Source organism: Sciurus vulgaris, assembly GCF_902686455.1.
Source record: "Sciurus vulgaris genome assembly, chromosome: 4".
Lineage (NCBI taxonomy): Eukaryota > Metazoa > Chordata > Mammalia > Rodentia > Sciuridae > Sciurus > Sciurus vulgaris.
Genome location: NC_136464.1, coordinates 47,765,870 through 47,776,724, shown reverse-complemented (window position 1 = coordinate 47,776,724; position 10,855 = coordinate 47,765,870). Strand labels below are relative to the sequence as shown.

Genomic DNA, 10,855 nt, shown 5'->3' with positions numbered 1-10,855 from the left:
GTGGTTTGATGGACAAAGTGATGGGTCAATTGTCACTATACTTCCACATAAATGGATTTTCTTCATTCATGTTAAAGTAGCACATGAATGTAAGTTCTATTAAGGACAGGTACTATATTTTCATAGGACCCCAAAAGTTACTGTATATCCTATAAATAAAAAATATTTTACTTTGATAACTGACTGAATATGTGGGGACTCCATGTAATCCAACCACATGGTTGTTTGCTGTACAGTCCTGTGCAAATATAAAAATTTTCTCTTTTTTGCTATAAGGCTTTGACCCTACAGTTTTCACAGCAACATAACTACCATCCAGCATGTACCATACTTTGCAAGCCTTCAAGTTCAACAATCCAAATTGTCGATTCATATTATGTCCAAATGCAGCATCCTTGAGGAGTATAGTAGTAGGTCAGTTAATCATCCAGAGACATACAGATATCTCCTGTATGTCTACATACATGGATCATTCTGATCTTCTCCATCATCAACCAGCTCTTCATCAGCTTCTCCTACGTCATTCTCCTCATACTCTTAATCCCGAGGGAATTCTGTATCCTGTCCCTGATCTATACCTTCTTGCCCTCCTGATTGTGATTTATCTGCACAGTCTACACAAACACCATAGCATAGAGATCCATGTCTTATTCCAACACTGGCTGCTAACATGAAGATCTTCTTACACACCATACATTTGTATTTTTTATCCTTTTTATGCACCAGGGAATGTCTTTTTACATGTTCTCTTCGAGTAAACAGCTTTCCACAAATATCACAGCTAAATGATCTCACTCCCGTATGAATGAGCAAGTGCCTTTTTAGTGTTCGTTTGTATTTGGCTACATAGCTACAATGAGGGCATTTCAATTTGTTCATGATTAGAGATGATTCACCATTTTCCCAAGTTTCTTGTTTTGGCCACGATTCTGGCAATAATCCATATTTGAAATCATTTGAAGCACTTGGTAGCAATCCATACTTGAAATCACTTGAAGTACCTAGTATTAATCCATACTTGAAATCACTTGAAGGACCAGGCATCAGACCATACTTGAAATCATGTGAAGTACCAGCATCACCTCCATCTTGACCAGAACAGGCTTCAGCCAATAAATTTGCTTTCATATTCCTATCACCATCTGGCCCTGAGAGTAGAGCCCCATCCAAATCTGGTTCTTCCTTGATGATAAGGGTCTTATTTTCTTCTGGATAGGCAACAGGTGGCTGAATCGCTGAGCAATCTTCTAAATTTGTTTCATTATTAGGTGATATATTATAAATAAATCTCTTTGTAGTTTGGTTTTTCCTCCTTGTTTTGCCAGTGTCTTGAATTCCCTGGGAGCCCATATTATTCCAAATAAATACTTTCATTTGACCTTGAGACTCATTTTCAGCCAATTCAGGAGAACCATCCTGGACCCAATTACTGTCATTCATTTGGTAGTTTTCTATTTGGCCCTCGTCGACATTACAACGATCATTTTCAATTTTTATATTACTTGCCAAATTGCTAAGATTCCTTGCTGCCCAAAAGCTGGCAATTTTTTGATCCCTTGAAGACTGACGATCTCTATTAACTGGTTTTCTGTTATTATAGTCCACAACTACAGACTCTGGAGCTTCTGATTTAATGCTTATATTTACGGCATCTTTAATGAAATTTCGGCAAGTTTGAACAACTTCGCTCATTTGAAGGTAGCTGGCCACTGTCATCACTTCAATGGCATTTTGGCTTGTGAGCACCAGGTTACCAGAATACAAGAAGTCCAAGATGACTGAAAAACCTTGAACTGCAGCAATATCTAAATGGGTAGTATTGTTTTGGTTAGGGCTTTCTTTGTTTGAAATGCTATATAAAGTCTTAATGAAAGGGCTGCCTGCAACCAGGATGTTCTTATGAGCTTTAAAGATTTTCCCACTCACCACAATGCTGACATCACAAAGAATGTCTTTCTTTCTCTGCTCATGTAGTTGTTGAAGAAGTTAATAGCAATAAGAGTTCTCATTTAGCCTACTATTAAAGTCACAGTACCCCTCCTCTGATGGTATTTCTGACTCCTGGGCGTTGACTTCGTGGAGTTTGTGCTCGGTGGAGAAGTCGTGCCTCAGAAGCAGGGTTTTCTTGTAGCTACGGGTTCCGGAGAAAGCTCATCATGCCCCACTTGTGGAAGGTCCACGCTTCCCCCATCATCAGGGGTCTTTTTCAATATTATCTTTAGTTTGTGATTTCCAGTTTGCTATAGTACTGTCAACTACCTAATTTGATACTAACATCCTATATAATTATAACTAAAAATAAAGGGTGTAAAACCCTCACTGTCAATTTTGATTCCATCATGTTGAAATTAGGCCTGCCTTATCATGCTTATTGCAGGGACCCTGGAAAATTTTGGCCATGCTTATTAAAAATGACCTAATTTACTTCATTTCTTCCTGATTGGATGATTCATCTTTCTCCTAGAAATTTAAAATCTATGTTAAAATTTTAGACAGATCTTCTTGTTTTCTAGTGAAGAAGTTTATTAGAATCAGTGTAGTTATTTTTGAGTTTACTGAAATCTGAAGATGTGTTCATGTAGATCATCCATAAAAATAGTGTTAGATGTGTGAAATGATTTATAGAAAACTTGCACATAAGGACTTAACTATTTTGGGCTTATGTATGGCTAGTGAGGTAGAAACCTCTCTGCAACCTTTGTTAGTCCTCAAGCCTAGACACTCAAAGAGGGTAGAATGTGAATAGCCATGCCATTCAGAAGGCTTTTCTATAAAGTAAATAGAGAAATAATAGACTCTGGTGTAGAGGGGTAGCAAGTGTTAGCTTGATTGGGGCCTATATCCTTTTGCCCTCCCATCTTCAAGCATTAATCAGTTCTTAACATATTCCAGATGCTACTATATACTGTAGTCTAAGTCATCGTCTAGATATTGAGATGTGGAGATAAATGAGGTTTAGGTCTTTATTGAGACACAGTTGGGTAAGGAAAATAGAAATTTACTGTGACATAAACATTTACATTATAGGCACAGCATAGGTAAAGTGAGTGATTTGGTTTACTTGGATGGAGTTGAAGTGGAATTCTCTGTGTGTAGTACTTGGAACATAGTACTTGGTAGGAACAGCTGAAATACAGTGAGCACTTACTAGGTACCAGGTGCTGAACTAAGCTCATTACATATAAAACTTCCATAATTTTCAGAATAACCCAATGAAATAGGAGCATTACCCCCATTTTATATAAAATGAGGCACAGAGATGTTAAATAAGTTGCTCAAGCTAACACAGCCAGTAAACAACATAATGAATATTTGAGCCCACATAGTGTGGCTCCAAAGACTTGGTTTTTAATTACCATACTTCTCTGCTTCTCATTAAATGATAGTTGCTATACTAAATGTGGTTATTATTCAAAATTCTTTAATTGAGATGCCACTGTTGGTTGATATCAGAGTATGTAACTTTTCTTTGTTTTCTGTATTGATAGAAATTTTTAAATTTCTACGATATTGTGAAATAAAGATAATTATGAGTCATTTTATACTATGTTAAAAAAATAATCAGAATTAGACTAAGTCAACACAGACAGACTTAAGTCAGTTTTTTTAAATGGCAGTGTTCCATTTTATGCCAGATACAATGTATAAAAGATAGCAATTCTTGTTTAAATGGAAATAAACTTCCAATTTATTAACTTTTTCAGAACATTTAGATGAGGCTTAGACAAACATATTTAGTTTCAGATGTATATATATCTCTAGTTACATATGTTTAGATTATTTGTGAAAATCAAACCTGTCAAGATCTTAAGTCATTTCTTTGTCTGACAAAGAAAAATAATAAAAGTAATGGACATCACATTTTAATAATTTATAGCTCTCAAATCTTGGACAACTTGGTGCTCATCAGTGTGAGGTTTTTTAAATGGGTAGAAGAGTCAGAGTAGGATATCTAGCAAAGCTGACCCATTGTACAATTTAAACAACTGTACAGAAGTGAATGAATGCCTCTTTCTTAAGGGGTAATACCCCCAACTCTGGGGCGAGTTATTTCCTCCTAAAACAATCTTGGTAAAGATAATGTTGATCACTCAAACCATCTTTCTCTTTCCCTTCTTTCCATCCCCTGACCGGAAGCTCTAGTCGTCCGCATAATAATGTCCCTTGCATGAGGTCCTGTGTCCCTTGCGGATTTCTGGATGCTGTTGCTGTACTGCAACTCAGACTGGGCATATGGAGCTCCTGCTGTGTCAGATTTAAGAGCAGGAGCCACCGTGGGCCCCCAGCTGAGCTGCATTTTTCCTTACAGTGTTGTTTGACCAGTCTCCCTTATCATCATCATTATGCCATCAATTTTAAGTGACTTCCCCACTGTCAATTGTACCCAGAGACTCTCTCTTTATATACTTATGTATCTAGGGCACTCGAGCCAATGAAGAGATTTAGGGGCCTCTCTTCAGAAATCAGCAGGGCCAAGAGACAGTTGCTGGAATTTATGGGGACTCAGGGAAGCCTTTACTTTTCGCTCTCTGGGCAACAGGCAGGGCTGCACTCAGAAGTATCCCCTGACCAAATAGGGCAGATCTTAAAAAAATGGGAGACTATTTTGTCCCCAGGTTATAATTTAATAATACTGGAACCCATTGTTTTATTCCTATTGATTGGTAGCTGTCATCTTCCTTCCAAATCAAGATAGGCTAGTGAATCATTAGTGAGTGTAATGGGTTCCAGATAAGGTTTTTTTCAAATATAAAGGCAACCCTGTGAGGTTAAATAGTCCAGTGTATCCTTCATCCCAGATTGGTGCAAAAATGGAAATGGGATTGGACCCAAATGGAGGTGACAAGAAAATACATATTTAAGGACTAAAGGCACACAGCCAAATAGAAAGTTATGAGCCAGTCCAGTAGTCTTCATAGCATCCCAACATCTCTGTAGCATAGATTCCAACAATTAGTCTTAGTGCTTTTAATGTCTGTTCAGCATGGAATCTGAGCAATGCTTTTATCCAGAAACTCAAATGGAAAAGCTTTTTCTCCAGTTTCCCCCTCACATCACAGGGAGTTCCACCTTATGTTTCTCTCATTTCAAACCAATTTTATTTCTTTTATTTTTGTCCTCTTCCAGCATTTATGATTTCATTCATTGAACCCAGGTGATAAGAACCCAGAAACAAAATATGTGAGGCCTGTAGCTCACGTAGATTTCTTTATCTGCAGAAGAGATAAACCTAGCCCAGTTCTCAAAGTCCAATTTGATTCCCATGGGCAAAGAGTGACTGGAAAGCAAAACAAGATAGAGGTTGGGTCCTGTTTGTGCATTTCTCTACAGACTAGAGAGTCTTCTGGGATTTTTTTTCTCCTATATCTCAGTATTGGTGTCCCTGATCCACAGCAGGATGATTAGCAGCTGTCTTCAGCCAAGCTGAGAAGTAGTACTCAGACTGTCAGCACCAGGTTGAAAAGAGAAAAGAAAAAAAAAAAAAAAAAACTTTAACTCCTCCTTTGCTGTCCTGCTATACTCACACATTAGAGGCGGCACCTTTTTGCATCCAACTTAGTTTTTGTCTGTTAAGACTCATTAGGTAATGCATACATTCTTGTACATAGAAAATCTTTCACTTTTTAAAAGATCTCTGACAAATCAACTCCCAACTGCAAGACCACACATAATTCAGAAATCCATTCAAAGATCAGATAAAACATCATCTTTACAGTAAAACATCATCTTTTTCTTACACAGCTTTGTACCTATAGGTGACCCATTCAGTCAAGATCTTTCCCAAGAAACAACCTATAGGATCAATCCAGTTGTTGCCCAAGTCTTAAGGGGCCAGAAACAAATGTAAACAAAAGACATTGAGACAGAGAGAAACCCCAAACCACTGCAAACAGATGTTAACCTTTAAAACATACAGACCAGTGGGGGGAGGGTGACTTGCCCCCAGCTCCTGACTCCCACTTAAACATGACTTCTGTGCCAGCAGTGCCACTGATGTCCCCACAAGTTGGGATCAGGTATTCCCACAAAGGGGAACCAGATGTGTAGAATGAAGGGTGTCAGTGGGCACACCAGGGGAGCTTACCAAGTAGCCACATTGTCTGGAATTTACTGCATTCGGTTTACTTTTTCTCAAAGTAGACCAAGTTGGAGCAATCCTTACAGTGCAGAGAGGGCAGGCAGGAGTTGCCAGAGGCAAAGGGAGCTTCACCAGTTGCAGAGAGTCCCTCAGTCCCTCCCTTTACTTATAGGAATATCTCTTCTGGTTCAACCCAAGGTACACTCTCCTTGTCCTAACTTTACAGTGCTCAGCTCTCAAAAGTTCATTTACATCCTCAGCATGGAAGTGCAGTTGCTTGGAGTGCCAGGCCTGCCCAGGAAAACTGCAGTGGGGGCTACTCTCAGGTCCCATGTGGGGTGCAAAATTGTTGCTGAAATCTCAGTCCTTGTCCCTGATGCCAATTCAATAATGAGGACAGAGTATTGAGAAAAAGGAAAACAAGTCTCATTGCTTTGTTAGCAAAGGAGAAATACAGGGGACTTCTCTCCCAAAGTCTGTGATTTTCTGTGATTTTCAGAAGGAACAGGAAGATTTTAAAGCTCTTTAAAGGCACCATTTCAGGTGTTCCCTGAGGAGGTCCCAGGGCCCCTGAAGATGTGTTAACATTCACTTGTTTACTTGGGAGATAGTCATCTCCCAGATCCTAAGCAGGCATCTCCTTCCTCTAGAGCACAGATAGCTCAGGATAACCTTGTTGTGTGCCTCCAGGTTAGGGAGGGGAGAGGGAGAAGGGGAAAAGAAAAACTTATCCCTTTTAAAAATAAGTCTCAGGGCTTATTCAAAAGTGCAAGTTGACCACTATTACACCATCACAGAACCTAAATCACCCTTAGGCCATAGGTAGTCACCACAGAACTGCAGGTTAGGACTCACTCAGGCTTTTTGATACTGCTGACCTCCTTGTAAATGACCATGGGAGGTGATGGAGCTCCTCTTCTGCCCTAAGACAGGCCTGCCTGAGGTCTCAGGTTCAGGGAGTTTATCTTTATTCCAATGATTTTGCAGGTGTCCAGTGGCAGTAGCTGTGGAAAGATAGGCAGTTAGTGTAGATAGGTAATCGGGTTCGACTGAGAAAATGGAGACCAGTTTCAGTCTGTGAAGTTGGAGACCACCTTTGGGGGATTGAAATGTTCATGCCTCTGGAGCCCTTCTTTCCTCCACCCTTATCAAGATTACCTGCCTCCACTGCCCCTCCCTAAAGGTGGTTAATGAAGAACCTCCTGAGCAGGCAGGGAGCTGTTAATTAAGGCCTCCTGGGCTGCCCCCTTCCTGCCCTCTGCTTCTCACCTTTCAGCCATTCCACCAGCATCTCCTGAGCCTCGTCAGTAAGCAGCATGGGGAGAGATAAGAGGGGGAAGAGAGCAGGAGAATAGAGAAAACCTAAAATGTATAAAAGGAAAGGACCCTCCCATTGCTTTGGATACCAGGACATCAGCTATTTACCCTCCTCCATCCAGGGAAAGTCTATGTTTGTATTTTTTGAATAAAACTAGCTTTCTAAGCTTGCCTTGGCAATCTCTGGTATTTAATATTCACATCTGTGAAATGGAGCTCCTGTTACTTAACTGGTGGTTTCAGGTGCTGCAGATGTGCAGGTTCCCCAGGTGAAGGCGGTCCCAAAAGTATTAGGTGGCTCTGTGTCTTTTAATTTTTTTATTGTATGCCATAGGTCCCAAGGGAAATAGAAACTCCAAATTCTGAGGCCCTACTCAGAGATTCTCACAATATTTATGAGCCATTTTTCTGTCTTAAATTTCCTAGTCTACTCTACTCTGTGTGGAGTTTCTAGCTGGCAGCATGTTTAGAGAAGCACTGTGTGATAAGGGGAAGAACTGGCTTCTCTAACAAGGCCTTGGATCAATCTCTAGACTTGAACCATGAGCCTCCACAAGTGTGTTTACACTTCAAGAAGGAGTAGTCAGACTCCCAGGGAAAGGTGTCTACAATTTAAAAGTTAGGGACCTGTGGTCAATCAGGCTTCCTGGAGAAAGGCTGAGAGGGGTGGGGAACTGACCCTTGCCCCTGGCATTGGTTTCTTATCATAATATTTTTGTAACTTCATTTCTCAGTTGGGACTGGCTTTGCCAGCACAGATGAAGAATTGAGACAGTTTGATACCCAAGACCCCCATGACAAAGACCCTTCCTGCTTTTCCAATGTCATCTTACTTAACTCAATTTGGCATTCATTTCTTCAAGCTGATAAAAAAACAAACAAACAAAACAAAACTAACTACAAACTGTTTCTGATTCTCTAGACATACAATGCTTGATTTATATTTTTAAAAATATATTTAAATCTGCTCACCCATCATGATCCTGAATAAGTGAGGAGAAAGGAGTTTGCTATATCTTGGCACATGCATAATCTCCTCTCTAGCCATCTCATCAGAACACCTCAGGGATAGTATTTATTTCAGTACCGTCTGATACTGCATTGAGATATTCTGTTTTGGGATGGAGAGCAACCTTAAAAGAAATTTTCCCCAGTAAGATAATTGGTCAGGATTGTGGGTGAATGACCTATAACCACTACAATTTTAGAAGGTGTGCCAGAAGGATTACAAGTTCAAGGCCATCCGGGGTAATATAGTGATACCCTCTCTCAAGATAAAAAAGACTGGGTTAAGGGTGTAGCTAAGCAGAAGAGAGCTTACCTAGCAAGTAGAAAGTCCTGGGTTTGATCAACAGAATCACTAAAAACAAAACAAGACAAAACAAACTGTAATATAAGGCTGCTCCCCTGCCCTTTACACTGCATTTATTTTTCCTACCTCCCAACTTCTTGTTGCTCCCCTGCCCTTTCGGTTGAGGACATTTCCTTCCCTCCCAACTATTTGTCAGTCTGTGAACATCCTAGCTAGCTATTGGTTCATCAGTCAGCTTGCAAGTATCCTTCTCCATTATTGGTCCCCTATTAGTCTGGCAGAATTCAACTGCTTAAGTATAGCTTCCCCACCATCTTTTCTCATGCTTTCTCTCTCCTACTCACTTTCTTTCTTTCACTTCCTCACTTTTCACACTCTCTCTTGCACATGCCCTTTCTCTTTTCCTCTCATTTTCTCCCTGACCCTGCAGGGAAACACTCTGTTTTACTTAATAAACCCTCTTATGTCAATGCCCATGACCAGCATGGTTTTCTGGGTTCTTACACAAACAACAACAACAACAAAATCTTGAATCAAATAAAATTTAATAAAACATGAGACAGAGCAGTACAAACTGAGAAACTTTTAGAAGAAACACTGACATTTAAAAAGAAAAAAGGACTCAAATGAGCAACATAGCAAACTAATTTTACATTTCAAGGCACTAGAAAAATATGACCAAACAAAACATAAATTAAAAAAAGGAAGAAAATAATACAGATTAGTGCAGAAATAAAGTAGAAATTTGGAATAGAATATGAAAAAACTCAGCAAAACAAATAGTTGAATTTTTCAAGAAATAAAAAAAATTGGAAATACCTTTGCTAGATTAACCAAGAGAAAAGAACTCAAACAATTAGAGTCAGAAATGAAAGAGAATACATTACAACTGATGCCACAGAAATGAGAAATATTAAAGGGATTTCTATAAGCAATTATATACCAACCAAATGGATAACCCAGAAGTTAATGTACTCTGAGAAACATAGCATACAAAGGCTTAACACATGAACAAATGAAAATCTGAACAGGCCCTTAACTTGTAAAGAGATTTAGTCAATGCTCAGTAACCACCAAAAAAGAAAATCCCAGGATCAAAGAGCTTCACTGAAGCATTCTACTGACATTTTTAAAAAAATAATATTAATTCTTATATCTTCAAAAATATATGAGAGGAAGAAATACTTCCATACTCATTATAAGAGGTCAGAATTATCCCCATTTCAGAGCCTGACAAAGATGCTACAAAGAGACCATCAAATTCTGACAAATGTTGTGAAAAAAAACTTCACAAAAATTCTAACAAAACTAAGTTCAAAAATATATTTAAAAATAATAGGGCTGGGATATAACAACTAATTGCCAACTTGCATGAAGCCCTAGGTTTGATCCTAAATGTGACACACACATACACACATATACACGCACACAGAAACAAGTGAAATTTATTCCTGAAATGCAAGAATGGTTCACCATGTGACAAAATCAGTGCAATCGACCACATGCAAAGAAGGAAAGAAATCACATGATTCTTTCAGCTGATGCAGGAGGGGAAATCACGTGACAAGTTTCAACACTTATTCATGATAAAAACAATTCACAAACCCGGAATAGAAGGAAACAGTCTCAGCATATGAAAACCATATAAGAAAATCCCATAGCTCACCCCAATCAACAGTTAAAGACTGAAAGCCTCTCCTCTAGGATCAGGAAGGAAGCAAAGATGTCCATGCTTACCACTTCTATTCAACATAGTACTAGAAGTTCTATGAGAAAGTCCTCAAGAAAAAGAAATCACAAACTTTCAAATTAGAAGAGAAGGAGTAAAATTCTCTGTTCACAGAATACATGGTTCCACAGATTGAAAAAAAAAAATTCCACACGGCAGTTTCATAACTTATTTGAAACTACATCAAAACTTAGGAAAAATAATCAGTTGTGTCTCTCCAAACAATGAACTCTTTGAAAAAGAAATTTAAAAAAAACCTCATCACAAAAGAATCAAAAGAATAAAATATTTAACAACATTACCAAGAAGGTAAAACCTCAATTATTTACAAATTCAGAACATTGTTGAAAGAAATTGAATGAGACAAAATAAGTCAAACTTTTCTTGTGTTCAAGGACTGAAGATTTCAGATTGATAA

General features: G+C 38.7%; 1 pseudogene across 1 annotated transcript; it reads right to left on the bottom strand.

Annotated features, from left to right (window-relative positions):
* Positions 1 to 275: 275 nt before the first annotated feature.
* Positions 276 to 4,297, bottom strand: LOC306660212 (zinc finger and BTB domain-containing protein 10-like; annotated as a pseudogene). Its single transcript has 2 exons — positions 4,190 to 4,297; positions 276 to 2,216 (listed from the first exon to the last, which is right to left on the bottom strand). The product of its transcript is annotated as a zinc finger and BTB domain-containing protein 10-like (transcript).
* Between the last annotated feature and the right edge of the window lie 6,558 nt (positions 4,298 to 10,855).